We start from the raw sequence: 24,905 nt of genomic DNA, 5'->3' as shown, positions 1-24,905 counted from the left end.
TGTAACTACGCTCATTTTATGTTCATGCTACCGCTAAATTTTATAGACTGAGCGACATTTAGTGACGAAGAAGAAGACAACCTTCTTAGTTCAAATGCACTGGTTTATCATCCGGGTATCTCAGGCTCAACCCAGTGAGGTAACAGTACATTGGTGTGAAGCCTTTGTGTCTCTGTGACTGTTTGACAAGCAAATAGTTTTTTAAATTTAATTTTATCCAGGTTTGAAAATGATTAATTATGGTAAGACTACACTCATATATCTGGAATGTCAGTAATGGATTTGGTTAAAAGATACACTATACACTGAAGAATATGATTACAAGTATTTTTGCACAATTGTACAGAGTTTTTCGACTTGGTTCTACGCAGCCAAACTAATTATTACTAAGTCGAAGCCCTGAACAAAGAATAAATACATATATTTCACTTTACTTCCTTTTGGTGTCCTTTGTCTGGTCGTTGTTTAAAACCCGCTTTTGTTCTCGTTTTAATCTTATTTCTCAGGTACATTTTCCACCGGGGCCTGTATTAGCGTCATCCACCCCCGCCCCTCGTATTTACACTCACATAAACACCGCGCTTTACCTTTGACGATCTGCTTTCCTTGAAAAATACACAATAACGTCTCCAAATTTAATACTCTTGGCAAATCTTTAAATTTCAGCTTAATATTCATAAGTTTTAAGAGGCCGCTATCCGACTTTGCCAAATTAGCATGTTTTTAACATCACGATCATCATCCCTTTTAGAACTGATTATTCCAGGAAGATTTAAACTCAATCAAAGCGACAGTTTTGAAATTGTACTTTTAAAATACTCCATACTAGATACAAACATCATCCAAGGATTTACGAAAACATATCTAAAATCTTCTAAATTATTCAATTCAATTCAAATAAAGTTTATTTATTTAGGTACATCTTATAGTGCAAACACATTAATAACATACGAATAACAAATTCAAGACATTCACAGCATGCCATGAAAAAACAAATTAATAAACAGTATGTATTAAAAAAGACTATAAAGAGTAAATACAAATAATTACAAGATAAAAATAACTTTTTATACACAACGTTTTTAAATTTTCTGTTGAATCATATTATAAACTTGACTTGACTAGCTTAAACGATCAAAAAAATTTGTACTTGATAGAAATACTGAATATCGAAATGTCATTTCATATTGATTCGCACGTATATATTATTTAATAATTTAGTTGCTAGGACCCCCTAGCAACCAATAATGGTGTCGAAAAAACTTTTCATACAAAACAGAATTAACTGAAAATGAATTCAATTCTACTTAAAGATGGCTAAAAGTATTTAAAAATGCATTAGCATCGTGTTATGATATTATATTCTAAAAGTTTTAAGTGTCTAGCTAGTCGGAAAGTTAGTTAAAAATCGATTGCAAGATTTGTACCGGACAAAGAACCACCGGAGAAATTAGAATAGGTACGAGCTAAGAAAAACGTTGTAAAATAGAAACAGTAGGTATGTATTAAAAAAGAATATAAAGTGTAAATACAAAAATTTTAAAGTATAGTCCATCTATTCCCATCGTTATGTAGGTGAAATATATTCATAGCCGAAGCCATTTGGTCAAATATTGCATTTATTACCCTCCCAATTGGCATCACCAATTGTAGATTAATTCTGCACCTTAAGAGAACTGATGCTCTCGATTTCTAAGATAGTTAACAGGGACACACAGGTATATACTACTTAAAATGGTAGACTTCTCATATTTTACACCTCGTAAAAGTAGGAAAAAATACCTTGCGAAAAATAGATATATTTAAGTGTTTCAACTACAGTATGTAAGCATACCTAAGAGAAATCCGCTTTGGTCAATTAATAAGCATGTTATGACGTGTTCGGCAACTTAAATCCTTAACATCGGGTCCCGATCCTTCATGTGGTCCAGTGCAAGGTGTATATCGATAATAAGACTCGATAGATGCTAGTCTTCAGTGATGTTTATTCGTTAATTAATCTCAGAGTATAGTTACAATGTGTAAATACAAGGGAAAGGACTCAGGAGTAGGGAATCCAATCCCGAGCCAAAAATCTGATCCCGGGATTTCGGGATTACAATTTGACAATCCCGGGATTGGCATTTTTTTCCATTGTCAATATAAAATTTGTATATTTAAAAATAACATTGATAAAATCAGTCAAAAATAAATCTAGTATAATTTATACTATTTAAGACATTTATTGTTAATATTGTATACGTTCAATCTTGGAAATACATAAGTTTAATGGAGTAAATAATATTGTAATATAAATAATAATTTGAATTTAATATGAGATTGCTGTTTCTGATAGTAAAGACTTAATGAATGGGTTAGCGAGATTTAAAATAGTAAAGCAACTCATGGTGTAGGTACTTCCGCTTCATAAATCTAATTAGTCGGCCAAATATGAAACTGCCGTAAAACGTATGAGATCATGGTGAAATTACTTTGTTAATAGTGCGAAGCATTGTTTTTTTCTAATCATTATGTGAAAAAATAAAATGAATCAGCAACTTACACATGGATATAAATCAAACTTCATTCAAACTCAGTTTATTTCTAATGTAGTTATTTGTTATTAAAAGTATTTTTTCTGTTATATTTTCGTTTTTATTTTATTTCCCATAAAAATTGATAAAAAAATCAATCCCGAAACTTTCGGGATTATGTTTATCAATCCCGGGATTCATAGGTATCGAAAATAGTTCGGGATCCCGGGATTGGAGTCCCTACTCAGGAGAGTTCGATCGGAGAGTATAGCTGAGTTAAGTTTGAATGGTCCGAGTTGAATGATATTAAAATAATTTACACTGGTACCCATACTATGTAATAGTAAGTAATGTTAGTGATGCTTAGTTCATGTACAAGGGTTTATATGTGTGTAGTAACATAGCTAGATAGTGTGGATAAATTGGGGTTGATCAATAATATAATATTGAGTAAGTACACAGCAATAATGAAAATCACACCGATCGAATGTTCTTAACAATATGTACATAATTAGTAATTGCTTAGGGTGACGATGAATTAAACAAAAGAGATATATTATAGAGAGGGGTGTTATGGATACATAACAAGGATTGCAATAATACATAATGCACGTGTTACCGATGTATTATTACGATGGTAAGTGAAACCAGACTCGATAAAAAAGATTCATCCCGATTTCATCTCGAAAGTCTCGATGGAATTAATATTTTAAATAAATATATTAAAATTTAGTGTATGGTAGTCCCTTAAGCATACAATTAAACACAGACTTCTTAATGCAGTGTTGACATTCGTTTTAATCATAATTTTAATTTGTATTATTTACAGTGGGCGACATTGCGAGAGATAAATATCATATTATTATTCTGCCTCTCCGTATTTAAAATACCCCGAATTTGTCGTTTTTTTCACTATTTAGACTTCAGACAGAAAATAAACAATATCTTCATTGGTAATACAAATATATAATATTGTATTAAGTTAAGACGGTTTATTTAGAGATTAATGACTGTCTAGCTAGAGTATTCTCTTAGATAAGAATTCTTAATGATCCTGGTAATGGAGAAAAGATGACATTTTACAAAATATAATATATTGGTCCTGGCCCAGTACTACTGGGTACATACAGTTTATATTTTAACAATCCATAGATTTCGCTTGTAACGATTGTACATGGGAAAAGTTATATGTATTTTATTGGAATGAAAAAATGTCACCAGATGATCAAGCGAGATTTCTTAAGCTAAAAATACATTGGCAGATTCTTAAGCCAACCGTCTGCCACGATCTCCCCGATCGTCAAAAGTCAATTTTGAGTCATTACCTCGAGTCGTGACCGAATTGGAACAATTCCTATTTTATAGACATGATCGTGTCGAAGATTACCGAGAACGTACGAAAATATCTGAATTAACCTCGAGCTTCTAAGAGTGTCCACACGTGCGTGTCTTGTCTTGCGTTTAACATAACAACATAGATTTGACGTTTACATAATAAAATAAAGGGTGCCTGTCTTTAATAATTAATTTAACAGAAAATAATAATACAAAACAAAAATAATATCCAACTAAATACAATCAATCAGCAACACGTTGCTTGTCTAAATGACATTTCCAATTGGTATTTATAGTATGTAATAACACAATGAGATAAGACTGTTTAGTGTTGCCGCCAATCTGAAAAATATATTTAACACTAGCAACTGAGCGTATATTATGAACCAATCAAATCAAGCATCAACATGATCGAGTTGATAGCGGAATCGTTCCTTATAATTAATTACTATTTAAAGTCTACGATTGTTGAATTTGGTTGTGTCTGCGAGTCAGCTGGTATAATTAGGCCTTTACAGGGGGCTTAAGGCCATGCATTAGTTGAGGCACGGTCTAAAAAGATCGTCGCTAGGCGATGCGCGGATTGCGGGTGGCGGGTGAAAATGACGCCTGTCAAACGAAATATTAATTGTCATATAAATCCAACATACGTCCATTTTATGTTCTGTTTATTGTTCTATTAGTAACAATAATAATATATTCATTGACATGTTTTCTTTTTAAAGTAAATGGGTAACGTTTTTAGTCATCTTTACACGATTTTAGAATTAATTGACCCGTCGCCATCACGCAGCAAAGTGACGTGTTCCTGGGTCAACATTCTCTCAGTGAATGGCAGCGAGTCCAAAATTTCGTCGCGCGTACAGTTGAAAATTATTTGGCGTTTCACTGATGCGTCACCTTAACGTATTCAAAAACTCAATTTACTATGTGTTTACAATTATTATTATTATTATTATTGTTGTAGCGATAAACAACTCAATCCGTGCCATTATATTGATAGGCGATATTAAATAACTAACCGAAATTATAAATTACTTAATAATCATTTTCCGTTGTGTCCAATTATTGCAAACTCAGTAAATAGTTTACTACAATTATAATTTCCGCGATATCCGTTTTACCACATAGTCAGCCATATCCAATGACTTGAACTTCATATAGAGTAGATGACTCAATTATAATAATTATTTCCTAAATATTATTTGAATTGTGAGTACTTACATAAATAGCGGACATTCCATTCGATTAAAAGTTTCCGGTATAAATACATCGCACCGTATTGGCATTGTATTTATTATATTGTACCAATTGTACCCCATGTGCTTATGTAACAGTAAATAAACTCTCGCTTCTACATTACCACGAACAACCACGATCGTCTTTCATCTGCATCACCTATCCACCGCCAAAGTAGCTACCTACATTATTTAACACAAAATAATTAACATTAGTTTCTAAACATTACGAATAGGATCTAAGACATGCTTACATAATTAATAATCAATATAGAATAGACGGCGGAAGAAGACGAAGGGGCCCTGCCCCAGGTAGAAAAAAATATTTGATTACATTTTTTTATTACATGAATTTACGTTTGGGCAGATTAGATAATGGCGTGTTCACCCATACTCCCTTCTCGAAGTGTCTCATAAAAGGTTCTCCCTCAAGTAGTCAGTCTCACGGCCGGACGACTAGTAACACCTCTATTGACATTTTTAAGAATTTCGTTCTGAAAACGCGGGAATATTTAAATAAATAAAATTAAACTTGATATGTTCGTCTATTCTATACTTATCGACCGCTAAAGCGATAAAGTGATAAATATTACCAAACTTAGGGTAGGTTATTAGGTATATTAGTAGGTATTGGCACTTATTGTAACGATTATAATAAGTTGGTTGTAATTGTTGCAATAAGTGCTATATTTTAACAGCACCTCATAGCTGTGATAAAATTTAGAGCGATATAGACAGTTTTGACTTTTAGACGGCTAACTTATTGTAACAATTGTAATACCTCAATCATTGATATACTACTGGATGAATCATATGCTTCTTAAAATGACGCCCGATTTTCAGCGACTCAGCCAATGTTAAATCTTACTGTTTATTATGAGTAAGCCCGATCTAGCTTGCATGTTATTCTAACTAATAGTTAGCGCATGACGACTTGCTCTGTCTGCTTTGGGTTGCAGGCACCCTTAGGTTCACTATTCCAAGAACGCAAATTTAGTTTTACAGCCAGGGCAATACGGGTGAAATTCGGGAATCCACGTTAACGGTCTTAACGCATTATACCTACAAGGAAATATTATAAGACGATATTCGTAATATCTTTTGTGGTACATTTTTAAAATGACACTTGTATGGGAACTCCTCATCTAGTAGTATATCAATGACCGCAATACAAATAATATGTAATAAATAGGTACTATCACTTTATCATTTTAGCTGTCGATAGTCGCATTGTGTATAGAATAGACCTGCTATTTAGAGCAAACAATATTTTAACCATAAAAATGCACTGTAATATTACAGTGAGTAGGTAAATATCAAAAAATATAATATGCTTGATTGATTTTATATTCTTGGAGTCTTAAAATATTATATTATATTATAGCTACGGTTCGTTTATTAAGATAGAAATGGAAAAAAAGACATTATTAATTTGAATATCTTTAAAAACGATATCGTGAAATCTTTTATTAAGATCAATCCCGGGATTGGAAACCCTAGTAGCGACCCGCAAACCGGAAAATATACAAGTAGATACTAGATAGCTAATATAATAAACTACGTGACGAGATTTTCACTAACTAACTAAATTTTAAACGAAGCGTTTATTAGAAACTGTATTTAATGAATTCCTGAACAATAAAATTGTAAGAACAAGCGATAAATTAATGCAAAAGCCATGTTGAAAGTTTTATATTATTAAAAGTGTTAGCGTTGAAACGGTCTCAAAAGTTTGAACACCTTGCTTATAAAATGGCAATCTTGAAGGATATTAAAATGATAAATGCACCAACATACAGTATGGAGAAAGTTTAGAAAGATTTATATGACATCGCCTAATCACCCGAGCTTATAATAAATATATTAAATTTACGTACATACATTTAAAAAAAGTTTCTTATACAGTCGATAAAGGAAACAAAGGTGTAGTAGCAAAGTAGCTTGATTTGGAAGAACACTGATGAGTAGGTATTAAAATTGACCAATAGTAAAAATTTGTCGCAATTAGTATGTCACCTCGTAGCATAGTGGTAATGCACGGATAGGGCGTAAACCTGGGAGATACGGGGTTCGATTCCCCGTCGGGTTGGTTTACTTTTTTTCAAAAAAGATTTTTTCTATTGGTTATAATATATTCTCTCAGAAAGCGTTTTTCAAAATTATATATGTTAAACAGAGGTGTATTGCCGAGCGTGTCTGGAAATTTGTACGTACGCCGTATCGCCGTATCACACTTCACCGATAAATGTTGTATCGGAAATATATGGTCGTATATTGAAGACCGTCCAACCTCTTTGGGTCGTATAGTACTGAGATTAAATTCATGTCTAAATAAAACACGGTTCTCGTCGGTGTATAGGAAGCCAACGGCAAACAAATTTTTTGAAATCGGCTATGAAAATTGGCGCGGTTTCCGCCTAGCTTCATGTAAACCAACTTGTACCAAAAACACTTAATAATATAAAGACGTACTTACTTAAATAAAAAATATGTAGTATAAACTACCGAAAACCAAGGGAAAGACGGTAGAAAATATGTATGTAATTAAATTAGAAATACAGAACGCCTAATTTTTTCATCTCGGTGCTATAGAAATTACCGCATAGTATACGGTCATCTCTTTCCGCTAAGAAAGCTCACGGCGAACTGTTCTACGGTGAAATGTAATACGCATAATTACATGTAACCAATGCCGAGCGCATGCGAAAAACGAGATACATTTTCTTTCTTATATTCTTATTTATTGGTTCTCTTTCGATTGTTGTGCGGCTGATTTCGTCATAATCCAGCTAATTAAACTCTATTTTATGGCGAAACTTTTGAATGCACTGTATTTGAGGAAATCGGAGTGTTATGGAGGATAGTAGACACAGGGAATTTTCTGGATCCCGGGTTACGCACTCGCACACTGGTTTATTGTTATGTTTATCACTCTCGCGACGGGTCACCCAGTAGGTACTTGTGGCTACTAATTGTTAATAAGTTTATGATTGAGTTAAACCGTTGGCGCGTCGGCCGTCGAATGACACCAAACTTTAAATTTAGAGGTAGGTAGAGTTAGTTATTGCTCATACTTCTAGTGTAATATGTTAAAATGTATCCATCCAATTAAGTACATGACCTAACCTGATATACTGAATTTTCAGACAATTTTAAGTTAAAAATGAAAGGGGATGGCATTCTGAGTCTGCTTAAGGGCAGTACTTTACCAAGGGACGTCACTGACCAAATACGTGTTAGTTAGTCCGATATGGTCACCTTCGTCCCTATATTTCCCTCCTACCTCGAATCCTCACTATTGTTGTAAGTATATGCACAACTCAGTTACGAGTCATCAGTTTACCGTGATAGAATACAATTTAGTTCCGATTAATTCAAAGCGCGTACAGACTGATTCAAAAGTTATTCGTAGACCACGGCCGGGTCAAATTGATATGGTGTGACAGTCATCCAAGCGATGATTCTAAGCACCTGGTAAGCCGTGATACCGGCTCTTGTCATTCATCAACCGTACACTTATATCCTAAACCATTTCTGACCGTCAAGTGCCACTCACCGGGTGATCCAAAAAATAATACTGCGCGAGTGATAGTGCAACCAGACCACTGAGCCAGTCTCAACAGCCAAAAAGGTCAGTATGGAATCCTATACGTCATAATTCCCCTCAGCATCCAAATCCGTCATCACAACCATTCCCTCAAAATCAATTAGAGTCAACTATGTAAAGCGCAGCCACATGTATATGTTGCGCCGAATATGCGAAATTGACTATTACATAAAATGGGCAACATTTTAGCTAATTTATGTAATAGTCAAGCCCGTTGCCTTATTCATGAATTAGGTAAATTATCTGCCGAGTGCGTGAATTCGCCAGGGTATGGAATTCTTAAACTGTCAACATGACAGTAGAAAAATTAAATTTAATGCGGATGGTTTTATTAGTTATAATTGGACATAATATAACATTGTTATTATTAGGTTAGGTTAGGTTAGGTTAGGTTTTGTAATTCTGAATTCAACTGAATGTCCATTTTGAGGTTAGCTAACAAGTGTCAACAAACTATCAAATCATACTATCACAAACAAACAATCGACCATTGCACGATTGATACCCAAGCACTAATCAAATCGCGAAAATACCTTTTATACCTTTAATACCTTCCGTTATCATATTATAGTTCTAGATTTTTTTGGGCATATTAAATGGATATGAACGTCATTGTAGTTATTGATTGGTATATTTTTATATAACCAATGACATTAAATTTGACACATTTGGTTAGTTTGATTAGTTGCAAAAAACACCACCGGAGAGCGACCATATATTTTGACCAAAGCATGAGCATTTGACACATTTGGTTTAGTTGCAAAAAAACACCGTAGCGCTACTATCTAATTTGCCCAATGCATGAACTATGCAGAAAAAATACTGCCGAATTCACGCACTCGGCAGACATTTTATCGAATAAGGTAACGGGCTTGCATTTTTCATGATTTAGGAAAAATTTTGCCCATTTCATGTAATAGTCAATTTCGCACATTTGGCGTAACATATATATGGAGAAAATTACATAATATTAAAAAAAAATACAGTATAAATATAGTATATAATATTAGAAAGTAAGACATGGCATACGACAATTATTAGCGTAGACTATGTACTAACTGTAAATGTATTTACTTCGGCGTATTAAAAAGATACATTTGAGCGAAAAAATTTACAAGAAAAGCTGTATTCTTTTTCTGGCTTATACCTACGTTTATTACTTAATTCTCAGAACAAGGTTTTATCGATACTGACTATCAACTGAATAACAATTTTTTTATTCAACGAATAATTCAGAAGATTTAAGAATGTAACATTATAAATTATTGAACATACACTTCTGAGAAATTATGTATGTTCATCAACTTTCTCATTCGTCCGGAAAATGACAAGTTATGGTCGTGTCAAACTATGCATCTATTATATTTTGGTACTCAAGAAGCATTAAAATACACTTTATCGACAAAACTTAGCTGATGATGGTAATGATGTATATATCAATAATTTAACAAAATATTAAAAAAAAAACTATCTAGTGATGTATGTACTGGTTAAAAATAATATTTGTATAGTTATCTTATCTAATTGCGACGAATTTAACTAATGTTTTAACACATTCTCTGTGCGTCTATTCTATACACAATCGACGCCTAAAGTGATAAAAATTTCACTTTATCATATTTTTATGACTGAGGCGGTTAATTGGTATAATAATTTAACAGTCAAAACTGTCTATCTCGCTCTAAAAGTTAACACAGGCAAAAGATGTCAGCTGAGAACCTAGCGGAAAAATATGAAGCTTGCAATTTGAGATTTTTTTTTGATAATTTACAATTTCAACTGTATTAATTAATAAAAATGTATCTGAAAACATTAAAAAGATTTTAATTTTTTTTAAATTTAAAGATAAACTTACAATTGTAAAAAAATGTAATAAAATGTGAATTCGTTGCAGGGTCACATCTTATTATAACATTATATTTTATGGTCATATTCATCATTAAAATTTAGTTTATTAAGTTTTCAATTTTTCGTCGTTTAGATTTTTGACTAATTCATCGTTTAATTATTTTTTATATTTATTATTTACTTTACTTGAAATTCTTTTTATTTATATCAAATTTTATTTTAGGTATGGTCCCAATATTGAAGCTCGACTTGATACAAATAAAAAGGATTTCAAGTTATACACATTTATATTTTTATAAAAATCGATGTTTTTTTTACATAAATATAAAAAATATTAAAACGATGAATTAGTCAAAAATCTAAGCGACGAAAAATTGAAAACTTAATAACCTAAATTTTAATAATACATATGACCATACAATATAATGTAATAATAAGATGTGACCCTGCAACGAATTCAGATACATATCAATTAATTAATACAGTTTAAATTGTAAATTATCAAAAAAAAATCTCAAATTGAAAGCTTCGAATTTTTCCGCTAGGTTCTCTGCTGGCTTGCCTCTCCCCCTTAAAACATAGCAATTTTGACAGACGGTTAACTTATTGTAATAATTAACCGCCTCAATACATAAATATGATAAACTACCATCGATAGCAGCCTTGTGTATGGAATAGCTTTGCTGAAGCACTTTCGAACTTGCGTTACTAATTATTGGCAATCGGATTTTGTATTTTTAAACTGATGTTTTAAATTATAATAATTATTAACCGTTAAATTCATCGCAATTAGATAATAAACCAAAAGGATTTTTTCTAGTGGTTATATATTACTTCGAAGAAGTGTTTTAAAATTATGTATGTTCAATAAAAGAATGTTACATTCTTAAAACTTGTGAAACTTAAATTTTTGGTAGAGATAAACATCTGCTCCTTGCGTGTAACAAATTTCACTTGACAAGGGCCGCAGAAATAATTACAAGATAAAAAGAACTTTTTCTATATCACGTTTTTAAATTTTCTGTTGAATCATATAAACTTGACAATTCTTTGTATTAATAATTTAGGACAAAATATAAGGCAATTGTCAACAAATCATTTTTTTGCTATTTTGTAACAAACAAAAAAACAAATATAGAATACTGAAATGACATTTTGATTTCCATAGTAACGCACGTATGTATTAATAATTTAGTTGCTAGGACCACCCCTTTAGCAACCAATAATAGTGGATTGGATTACGGATTTCTTCCGAAATAACTTTTCATACAAAACAGAATTAACTGAAAATGAATTCAATTCTACTTAAAGATGGCTAAAAGTATTAAAAGAATACATTGGCAGCGTGTTCTGATATATTGTAAAAGTTTCAAATGTCTTTCCCGTCGGGAAGTTAGTTGAAAATCGATTGCAAGATTTGTACTGGATAAACAAACACCGGACAAACAAGAATACGATCTAAGAAAAACGTCTTAAAATGTTGTATCGGCGCATGTGCAGATGCTGCTTTTGCATTCGTTTCGTTTAGTGGCGTGACGTCACTGCTCCTGCATGGTGCCGACTGTGCGCGCTGAAGAAAGTTTTAACCGGAGGTTTTAATAATTATGACTTTTGATTTTGGATATGCGACCTGGCTTAGTGTTCTCCATGTATAATGACGTTTTAATTTTAGTTTTGATGACGAGTTCGATATCCAGGTACGACCGAAGACATTGGCGCAGTGGTCGGCAAACTCATTAGTCAACAGAGCCAAATATCAACAGTACAAGATTGAGATTTCTTTTGAGAGCCAAATTTCTTAAACTTTATATGTAGGTAGTTATATACAATGTTTATAAACTTAATAAACTTCAATTAAAGTTTTAAGTCTTAATTCAACTATAGGTGCACTGAATAAAACTTGATATCATACTTAATAATGCTCTTATTTATTAATACAAATTAAATTGTACGTAAGTTATCCATACAATTAAATCATGACAATGACTGACAAACACTTAATGTGAACAATAGCCTTGCATCTCCTTGGAAAGTTTGGATAAGTCAGGTTTATATATTGTTGTTTTTAATTTTAGGCACGATTCCAGATTCTCATCAATAAGACGACTTCTCAATTTACTTTTGATAAGGTTCATGCTTGAAAAAGATTGTTCGCGTGAATATATAGAACCGGAAAGGGAAAGAACAGCACATGCTAGTGTTGGGTCACTACTGTGGTGTTCGATGTGTAGGTTGGGGATGATGATAATGAAGTCTCGATGTAGCAGGGTGAGATTTATTAGCAGCGTATCGGTACAATAGTATATTATACAATGATAGTTACGAGCTAAGTACTTGGATTCGAGTGATGAATTATTCTTCGTTATTTATACAATAAAAAGTAACACATTAACATTACATTCTGGTACATAATCATATTGGACTAATTATAGAATCAGCGTTTTAAATCGAGTAGCGAAATGAGATATTATTTGTTATTACAGTTGTAAGAAAATATGATACTATAAAAAAAATTATTATTCGGCTAATACACCGTAATGGTATAATGTGCTGTGATATGATGTAATAATACACCGTCTCTAATTTCGCCAATCGACTTGCTGATCTAGCTAAGTTGTTTACTGGAAATGGATTCGCTGGGAATATATTACTGCAGAGTAATTTGATACCTTAAACAATAGATATTTGATCGCTATTACTCTGCAGCTACACTAGTTTTTTCAACTGATCATATGAAACAGAGCCGCATTCAAAGGGCCAAAGAGCCACATGTGGCTCGCGAGCCACAGTTTGCCGACCACTGCATTGGCGCTTTGAGAGTAGTACTCTTATTTTGTCGCTATCGTCTACCTTCGTCGCGGTGTTCAAATGGCTGGCTCTAGAATAAAATTTAATATGATATCGCTATTGTTAGATTCACCTTCAAAGCGAAGTAAGACTTTTAATCTCTCTTTTGAAAAGTCGATATTTTGAAGATTAATAATAAATCTTCCCTTTACTGCAATATAATCGTAAATTTATTATATTTCCCTAAGTATAAGATTTAATATTGCAGACAACTTATCGGGTTGAAGTTGGTTTCTGAGTAGTAAACATACTAATAAGCTCTGTTTTCACAGAATTTTAATGAAAAGGCCAGAAACAACCTTACTGTGCATTTTACAAGGAATTAAACCTGCCTTTCTTACTTTCTCTTTGTTAATGATATTCGATCAAACTTTATTCTCAACAGAATACTGTAAAACATAAATTTGTTCTGCACGAAGTATTAACATTGAATTATTTTTCATTGATTTTAATGATGGTATGGTCCGATCGGTTGATTTGTACTAAGCCGGCGTTGACAATAAAAAACTTATCGTGTAGACTGTAGATAGAGAGCTACATACGCGCATACACGGGGGTTTTCGGAGTAACGCAACGTGAAAAGAAAAGGTGCATGTTAGGTGTAGCGTGGAAAGACCACTAAGGAAACTAATGGGTAAGGAGGCAAACAACAGTATGCTATATGTGTCGCTACATTTCAAAATCAGCCAAGTCCTCCTCTAGGTATTTTTGACTTTTTGTGAATTGCTGAAGAACTACTGCTTTCTAACATTTCTGCATTATCAAAATGTGGAATTTATTAATTTTAAATATTTTATACTCAAAATAATATAAACTTTCACCCTTGTGACTGTGTATTTGAGAAAAAAAAAGCTGTTTTTCTCCTATTCATCTATTATGGACATGGCTGATTTTGAAATCTAGGGACACATATAATATAGGTCGCTAAACATGGAGTTGGTAGGATTAAAGATTAATGTTTCAAAGACAAAAGTAATGATAAACTGCTTTGATGAACAAAAATCGATCGTTACAGGGGTTGAAATGGACCGGAGTACACCGGAGCACCGTTCCGATTCATAAAATCCTCAAATTTATCACTGTGTCTCGTAGAAATATTATTTTGACAGTTTGAGCTAGATATGCACATAATAAAAAAAAATTAACACACCTATCTTTATAAAATACACATTCAATAAGTTAGCTATGTGAATATTTTCGTAAAATTATCGGGGGCTTCGGTTTGTAAAAACTTCCATTTTGAGCGCTGGATCATCATCATTGTCACTAGTCAATAGAGATTGCTTTCAAAACTAACCTGGCATGTAGTGCAATTGGGCATTTGGCATTGGGGAGTAATATCGTAATTAGATTATTTAATACAAAAACAAAAAAAAAATCTGTTGATACAAATCTCCTCTCTGTGGACATGGTCGAAAGAAATATATTTAGTCTTGATACATTGTGTAACCTATAATATAATATTAATTAATCAATATACGTATGATACACAGGCACTTTATATAACTAAATAGTATTTTCAATTAAAAAAAAACAATGAATCTTCGTACTCTCTCTTTCGTGTGCCTGATCAGTTCTCTTCGACGAGTGTCCGAGGGGTGAGCTAAATATAAATATAAAGTCTTTTACACAATTATTTTCTTAAGTTGATAATAGTGTTTTTTTTAAATTTCCTTTGTAAAACGCAATGTAACCTCTTATGTTCTTTATTCGAGCTGAACTTTGTCATTATAACAGCGTTTCTCTTTGAGCCGTTAGCTCGTCCGTCCGTGCACATTTTTTTAACCATTTACAACGGAGTTAATTAAAGTGCTAAACGAAAACCTACCGCGACATAATATGTATATATAGGTACATATCCGTTGTCTGCTTTAAAATATATGCATATGTTTTGAGTCATACAAAAAAATGTAAACTCCATACGAGGAACAATTTAAACTTGACCATTAAAGTGCCATTAGTTACGAGTAAAAAATATGAAAAAAATACAACCTAGCTTAAACTAACCAATAAAATATTAATACTATCGACCGAAGATACTAATGATAGAATTTGAATTTAAATTCTAATGGATTTAAGTTTTGTAATAGTTAATTTTTAAGTTGTTTTTTTTCGCTAATTAATTCCCAATGGGTTACCATTGTTCCCAGAATGGACGATTTCCACCTTTTGGGTATAGTATTTTTATTGTTTATAATTATTACTAATGATCTATTTATAGGTTTTGACGATTTATACGCTTGTCAAGTGTATTATTAATGATGAGGTAGGCGTCTTTTACAAACACTTCAACTTGACTTACTAGATAGGTGATAAAGTTTTACTTACTTTATTGTATTAATTTATTACATAAGTTAGAACTAACAGTATTCGTTGTTAGTGCGTAGCTATTTACCTTTTGGTGAGTGCACGTAGTGCCTGAAGATGCCGAAAGGCGAAATCTGGGTCGCAAAAAAAGATTCAAATGGAATATAACAAAACTAAATCGATTAGAAGTTTACCAATAAAACCTATTCTTTTTAGAAATATATTATAGAAATAATCTTACATGAATAGGAGCATTATTTATGTTATCTGTTATCGAATATTCCATTATATTGAAAATTTTTTTAGCTTCGTTCAGAATCGAATATCTCTTTGAACATCATGCTTTCCTGATACATTTATGATATTTCACGATGTATTTTGGTCTCATATTCTTTTTTTTTCAAGCGATTTTATGCTACCGCTATGTAATTAAAACTTCAATGATGTTATTTTGCCTATATAAGCTGCGTTCCCTGTGTTGGCTGAGTGCTCTCTCTCTATCTGCAGATACAGGTACGTGTCACATCCACGATGGCTTTCAAAGGCGAGAAAGCAAACGTTGATGACTTTCACCTTACACCGCCTCCCAGCCTTGATGGTGAAAAACTATTCGTGAATTAACGACCTGGATGCAGCGTCGAAGACCTGACAGAAAAAAATGTGATACCTCAAATATCAAATGGCGAATAGAGATAACCGCTTTGAGTCCGGACCATTATTCCAGTCAATTTTTGACTGGATATAGTGGTCACTGGCAGGCTCTATGAGATTTGTCCTGTCACCCGTTCAACATGTCATTGTGGCGGAGATATACAAGGTGCAAACCATGTCTTTAAATGTATATGGAACGGGAAGAGCTGCTCAAGTCGGTTCAATCAGCTTCTGGGTCCATCGGACCGTTCAATCTGCTTACCACAAAGGACAATTATGTTGCATTTAGAAAATTTGCGGCGTCATACTGTCAATATAATGGTTTCTTTACTAAGATTTATCAGCAGTTATATATAAGCTATTGTTACTTATTAAAATTTTACCTCTACGTGAGCGGTTATTAAATTCAGTCAAAGCACACTTGAGTGCATGTCAACCTTAGTCTTGGGTAACTTGTTGTTCCTCACATTCAAACTTAGGATCCCGTGATACTTCAGATTAAGACCGGATATGGTGCGGAGTAGCTATGGTCTGGCTGAGTAAATTTCAATGTCTATAATGGTGAGTTTATGTGGAAATTAATAGTGTGGTAGACAGTGACAAAGCAATACCCAAGGCTCAGGAGATTGCCAACAGTTAGGTATCGGTGGCTCTCGTGGTTCAGTGCGTAAGGCGCTTGCCTTCCACCCGAGAGTTCCTGGTCTCGATTCCCGGTCAGGACACACAATATTTATGTGTTTTTCTCAAAGCCTAGGTGTTTGTGATTGTTCAAAATTACTAACAACCACCTTGTACGAAAAAGCAAGCACATGGTTATTAATAATTCAAAAAAAAACAGTTAGGTATCTCTAAAAACACTGTTTTAGAAATATATTATGAAAGAGCCTATTTTTTTATATTTCTAATAAGCATGATTGGGAAACTAGAAAAAACTTTTGACAAAAATGTGAGTTATATTAAATTTATAATAGAAGTATAATCAATAGTCATTACTTTAATCACTTTGATTATAACTTACCTATAACGCATTCTATAAAAATGTGCATCATTTGATTGACATATCGCGGGCATTCTGACAATATGTCATTCAGACATTTCTGTCGAAATTGATATTTTGCATGGGTAGGTATTCGATCGATTTCATACAACAATTGCAATAATTGGTTGTAGGTTCTCAAAAAAATTACATATTTGGATATTTTTTTCGTATCTGCATTTTAAATAGATAGTTATTATGAAAATTTAAAGAAAAAAATATTTAAACTACAATAATTATGCACATTTAAAAAAATACGTTTTAGAATTATATGAAATAGATGTTTCGTTCAGTTTATTGGCTTTACTGTAAGGTTAGTTATTTTGTACGAGATGTGCTCAAATTATGCATGTTCAATATGTATAATAATTATTCGTCAGCTGAATGCAGAACTATTCTAACTTACATTTGAAATTTTTGAGGAGAGAGTTTTTTGAAACAACTTAGAAGAAATTATTTATTATCTTTATTTATAAATGGATCCATTATATTTTAGTAGGATTATTGATGAAAAAATGATGCATACATTTGTCCATATAAATAATAAATAAGTGAAGTAGGCTGTTTCAAAAAACTCTTCTTCAAAATATTTCAAATGTGAGTTAGAATAGTTCTGCGTTCAGCTGACGTATTATTTTTTTAAAAATACTGCATTGTTTTAGGTTTAAAAAGTGACGTTATTTAGGAATGTATTCTTGCATGTATTGATACTTTTCTTTCAATACAATACCGATAAAGGTATTAATATTTTATCTTTAGATATGACGGCCCTAAGTATATGTCGTCTCTGTTCTGGCAGAACACACTAACTGGAGAATACTAGTTTTGAGTAATTTGACTTTGAAGTTGTTAAAATGTTTGAAATGGTCTATCGTGTGAGTTTATTAAGTAATCGTAAAAAGGATGACTTTAAAATAAAGATTGTTTATTTATTAAGAAGGTTTCCAGGCGGTAAAGCTTGAAATAAGGAACATTTTGGTATACCTAACTAACTCAATATGTCATTTTTTCGAATTAGTGTCTTCTGCCAGAACAGTTACGATGTAATAATGTGAAATAACTAATAACACATTGCTCGTCAGAACAGATTAAAAAATACGTTTACCCATAAAATCTGAATTAACCCAAACATCTGCCTTATAGAGTAAACAAAAAACGCGTTTATTTGTTAAACGATCCCTTAAAAGTATCTTTAACCCTGAACTAACAGTAACTAATTATTACCATATGGATTCCAATTATAATTTATCGCCCATTAAATTTGATTCAAAGCGATAAGGAGAATGCAACAAAAGTGATGATATTGTTTTTTAAACGGTCTCCATTTTTCTTCACTCGAAAAATTATCGTTCGTGTGTATTTTAATACCCTAGAATTTTGGGTCGGAATATTTTTGTCGCTGCAGAGTTGAATTGAAGAAGTTGCGTTTATTGCCTGATGATGGCGAAATGCGAAACCCGGGTCGCAAAATACGATTCAAATGGAATAGTACACAATTTTATTTAAATATAATATTTTTTAATTTTTATTTACAAAGACTCTTAATGTAACCTTTATATTTCGTCATTTTGAGATAATCAGAAAAAATCCCGTTAATCACATTTAGTTGGTGAACAATTAATAAAACAGCGAATAAAAATTATGTTTAAAATTAATCGTAATACATGATAATTACAAGATAAAAAGAACTTTTTATATACAACCTTTTTAAATTTTCTGTTGAACCAAATAAACTTGACTTGACTAGCTTAAACGATCAAAAAAATTTGTACTTGATACAAATAATACTGAAATGTCATTTTGACATGTCATATTGATTTCCATAGTAACGCAAGCATATATTAATAATTTAGTTGCTAGGACCGCAGAACCCTAGCAACCAATAATAGTGGATTGGATTACGGATTTCTTCCGAAATAACTTTTCATACAAAACAGAATTAACTGAAAATGAATTTAATTCTACTTAAAGATGGTTAAACGTATTTAAACATGCATTGGCATCGTGTTCTGATATATTCTAAGAGATTCAAATGTCTAGCTAGTAGGGAAGTTAGTTAACCGGTTAAGTGCCCAAAGCGTCTTTGGACGCCCTAATTACACCAAATTCTTATTTTAATTACTATCAATTAACTAATTGCGGCATAGAAAAGATTAAAAATCGATTGCAAGATTTTTACCGGACAAATAAGAATACGAGCTAAGAAAAACGTTGTAAAAAGTGGTGTACCTATGATCAATAATGTATACGACTTTGCAATCAATATCCGGTTTAATTCTACTTGTACTTACTAACAAACGGAATTGTGTTTGATATACATATTAAGAATGTATAGAAATGGAAAAGTACTTACAAAATCAGAAAAAAGTATAAATGGACGTTACCGACTTATATCATCCGTCCGTGAGGCAGTGTATGTTAAATAAAAAAAACACCTTCAGACTAACGCAATTTAAGAGTGCTTTGATGCCGTTAATGTACTCACGATTTTAATAATCTCTGATTTCTGCTATAAAAAGACGGATCCTGGAAACTATAACAATTTAGGTAGGTAGGTAGGTATATATAATTCTGTACTTACTTACATTGTACGGACATAATATACTTACACTGGCTTAAGCGTCGGCTTATAATATCGTGGGCCCCAGTTTCGAATCCTGGGTCTGGAAAATACACATAATATTTTTTCAATATCCTAATACCCATAATGTCCAAAACCTAATAGGTTGCGTATCCGGAAATTTGTACGTAAACAGTTCACCGCAGGACACTTATTCGTGCGCCGCAGTACGTAAAACATGTGTTCGTGTAACATTTAATCAAATGACGAGTTCTTCGTTGAACATTTCACCGTGGAGTATATTTGTACGTATGCTACAACATGTGGCAAATTTTATGAGATGTCTTTACTAGGTTAGGTTAGGTTAGGTTAGTACAGTACTATTTGCAAACTATTGCCGCATTTTGTATGATACCTACAAATGTATTCCACGGTGAAATGTTCTACGAAGAACTCGTCATTTGATAAAATGTTATACAAACTCATGTTTCACGTACTGCGGCGTACGAATAAGTGTCCCACAATGAACTGCATACGTACAACTTACATGTTACCAATAGATTGAGCAAGTAGCTAACATGAATTTCTCGTAAAAACAAAAATCCGTCATTCCTTGTTGATACAAACCTCCATTCTGTGGACATCCATATTATGATCGAATTTTATTTAAATTAGATATCAAAATAAATAAAAAGTAAAGATATAACCGGTGTGTTTTTTTTTGTAATTTCATATGCGTACAAAATTTTGACACTCTGTAAAAGTAATAATATCCCGAAACTTACAGTAGTACAGGGATTGGAATTCCAAATTTAAACACCAACACCGGTATTTCGGTATTTCATTTTGAATACCGGTATTAATAGCGGGATTTATTTTGTTGAAAATATTTTTTCAAAGCTCCTCATTTTTTTTTTGGGTGCCGACAACTTTTCGTACAAAATGAAAGTAAATTCCGTCGAAAGCATTTTTTAAGTTTTTGTCAAAAAAAATATTATATCCAAATCCAGATGATCCCGTCATTTTAAATAATTTTTTTTAAAATTATCTGTTTTTTTAATAGAAAAATACCGGTATTTCGAATGGAAAAAACAGTATTTCAATACATATAAAAACCGGTATTCCGTTTGAAGAATACCGGTAATGCAATTCTTAAGCAGAACGTGGTATTGAGAGTACATGCTGGGAATCACGAGTAAAGACAACAAACGAAATTAATGTTTTATAGAAAAAGCAGCTGTTATGCCTAGACAGTGCAATGTAATGGAATTTGCTAGAAAATGTTAATTTAAAATGGGCTGGACAAATACTTATGTCAAAGAATATATTATAATTATATACAAAAGAGATGGAAAATTCCCGTGAGGTAGACTTAGATAAAATAGTTAAGTTTTTAGGATATCCGTGGTAGAATAGAGAGATATAATCAAACAACTAATCAATAGATCTAGGCCAGGGATTCACAAAGTGTGTCCCGCAATTAATAGATTTGCAAAATAACGTGGAAGCAAAAACATCTTATCGCGATAAGAATTTAATTGAATTGTACAAAGGACTTTCACTTGAGATATATAGTTAGAAATATAGTTAAACGTGCTTATCAAATGGCTGCTTTATTTGGAAGTAGGTACCTATATTTGTGAAAAACATTTTCTACAATGTGCATTAATAATTTTTTTGGGTATTCACACAACAAAATTTAAGGCTAGATTTCAGGATTTAGTTTTAAACTATTGCATAAATCACATGGTGAAAAAAATATTTTTTTTGTATATTAATAAATGTAATAATAATGTACCTACCTACATTTAGTTGAAAATATAAGTTTACAAAATTAATTTATTTTTTTGCCTTATGTTTAAAAAAACAGAAAATGTTAAGGGGGGACATGCTCGTCGAAGGTCAAAATTGAGTTTTTATTGTATTTTCAAACCATGATCCTGGACACTCCTTAAACGTTGTAGATAATCTATTTATATACTTTTGAAGCCTTATTATCCTTTATAGTTATTTTAAACATTTGATGACTGCATGAAGTATTTTTGTTACATAAAATAGTATTCTTTTAAACCTCTCGCTCTAATGTTTTAGAATATAGTCATATTTCGGTACAGAACTGTGCAGTGGTGTTAAGATTTTTTACATTTCCTAATTTTTAAACGCATTTATAAAACCATTAGTATAATTTATTACGAGATAATTTTTGTAAAATATTCACGATAAAAAATTATTTTGATAATCTCTGTGATCCCAAATTTGACAAGAATTAGGCATTTTATTATTCAAAAAATCGGCAAGATTAACACATTTCAAGATGATTCTAAAGATATTTATTATAAGCTATGTCTTTGACCATTCAAGTGTGATAAACATCTTATGAATAATGATTGCTTTATAATAATTATTGACCTAAGAATAAGGTAGTGTTTTTTTGAAATACGCCATTTCTTTTGTCATTCCCTAGTGGTTAAGCTACAACATACGGCCGTAGCCATAAAATAACAAACTATAATTAAAGTAGGAAGTAAAATTATGTTAACGCGCGTGTTTGAACATGTACTTAACCGAATTTTTTTTTATTTTTTTTTAAACGGTACATGTTCAAACACGCGCGTCAATATCATTTTACTCTTTACTTTAATTATAATTTGTCAATTTATGGCTACGGCCGTATGTTGTAGCTTAACCACTGGGGAATGACAAAAGAAATGGCGTATTTCAAAAAAACACTACCTTATTCTTAGGTCAATAATTATTATAAAGCAATCATTATTCATAAGATGTTTATCACACTTGAATGCTCAAAGACATAGCTTATAATAAATATCTTTAGAATCATCTTGAAATGTGTTAATCTTGCCGATTTTTTGAATAATCAAATGCCTAATTCTTGTCAAATTTGGGATCACAGAGATTATCAATATAATTTTTTATCGTGAATATTTTACAAAAATTATCTCATTATAAATTATGCTAATGGTTTTATAAATGCGTTTAAAAATTAATAAATGTAAAAAATCTTAACACCACTGCACAGTTATGTACCGAAATATGACTATATTCTAAAACATTAGAGCGAGAGGTTTAAAAGAATACTATTTTATGTAACAAAAATACTTCATGCAGTCATCAAATGTTTAAAATAACTATAAAGGATAATAAGGCTTCAAAAGTATATAAATAGATCATCTACAACGTTTAAGGAGTGTCCAGGATCATGGTTTGAATATACAATAAAAACTCAATTTTGACCTTCGACGAGCATGTCCCCCCTTAACAAAAAAAAGGTGGGTCCGCCATATTTCAAAATTGACTCTTTGACGAAAAAGTTTATGAACCCCTGATATAGGCTGATGACAATGATGAAAATGATAATATGCAAAAAAAATGAGTAGAGAATAGAATTTAGATTAAAAATTAATGAGTTTAATTTAAAGTTTTGCTGTTTTACAATTATAATAAAATTAGAATGTTCAATAAACTCTCTAAATCCAATTAACTATTGGGTAATTCTAGTATATAACAATAATTAACTACGTATCTAGATAAAACGAGAAAACTTTGGTTACTTTGGCATATTGGTTGTGTGTTAATTGAAAGAAATAACACACACTATTTATTTTAATTATGTTAGTTAAATATTTGGTATGATTGTTTGTTGATTGGAACGTGCGGGAGAAATAATATTAAGCATTCGTTAACTTATAAATTAATAGTTTGAGAGCTTACGTTAAAAATTATAATTGGATTTGAACGAATTGTAATATTGTACAGTATTTCCAATACGGTTCTGGAAAATAACTATTGTTAACGGCCACTATTGATTATTAAAATAAAACTATGTTAGCCAATCGATCGTGTAAATATAATCAGAGGGGGATTTAATTTGAAATGAAGGTTTGTTTCATTCTGTTTGCCGTCATGTGGTTAGTAATTTAAGTTCATATCACATGATTAATTTTCTTATCCCAACAATGTTATTATTTCTGTCATTATTTTTTAAAAGACTTGTGGTCAAAATGTAATAAAACTTGTGCATGGATATTTGAACGAAAACATTTGTACGAAGAGAAAATAATCGAAACCATTAGGCCGATTCACAAATAGTGTTTAAGAAGAATAAAAATACCAACCAACTTCTCCCCCTCTAACGTTAGTTTGTAGGAATTAAAAAATGGCATTGATGTGAGATATCTACATAAATTAAATTAAAAATAATGATATGTACTCAATATCGCTTCAAATTTTCACGGTTGATATTTGGTTTTTATACTGTTATTTTGTTGGTATTATCTTTAATGTGGCGGGTTTTTTAAAATTAATAATATTTATTAGCATAGATAGATAGAATGAATAAATACTATGATTACATAGATAATTAACATATTATACACATATATAACAATAAGAAGAGTATAAAAAAACACTGAGCAACAAAGTAAAATTAATATACATATTATATAAATTAATTAAAATATATTGGTTGACCCGTTGTACCTATATAACATATTTCTTCCTGCCTCCTGGATACCTACCTCAAGAGTATTCAAAACAGCAACTGCATAACTTTTTTGGATTTTTATGCTCATTCCTTATCTAAGATATTCAGTTGAGACTCGCCGTTGAGTAAAATTTGATGTCTCAGAGCCTAGAGGGTAGACGATATTATAATATGGTGATATGCAGTCGTATTTTTTTGGGAAATATATTATAAATAATTGATATTCTATTTTTAATTCGTATCGTTTCGGCAAAAATATGATAGATGAAAATGCCATTCGGCTTAAAGCGCGTTTAAGCATTTTGTTAATTGAATTTAAGGTTTCCGACAATTTTTGTTCGTGCAAGTTCTTTTGTATAAATTGCATGTAAACATTTACGTGAAATAATAATAATATATCGGACACCGACAGAAGAAATCCGTATCAGTCGGCTGCTTAAGAGCTAGGATGGTGAACGTCGA

The sequence above is a fragment of the Rhyacophila brunnea genome, unplaced genomic scaffold (assembly GCF_057557595.1).
Source record: "Rhyacophila brunnea isolate RB1 unplaced genomic scaffold, BYU_Rbru_1.0 scaffold_19, whole genome shotgun sequence".
NCBI classification, from domain to species: domain Eukaryota; kingdom Metazoa; phylum Arthropoda; class Insecta; order Trichoptera; family Rhyacophilidae; genus Rhyacophila; species Rhyacophila brunnea.
The sequence above is the reverse complement of the archived record's forward strand: the minus strand, read 5'-3'. Positions refer to the sequence as shown.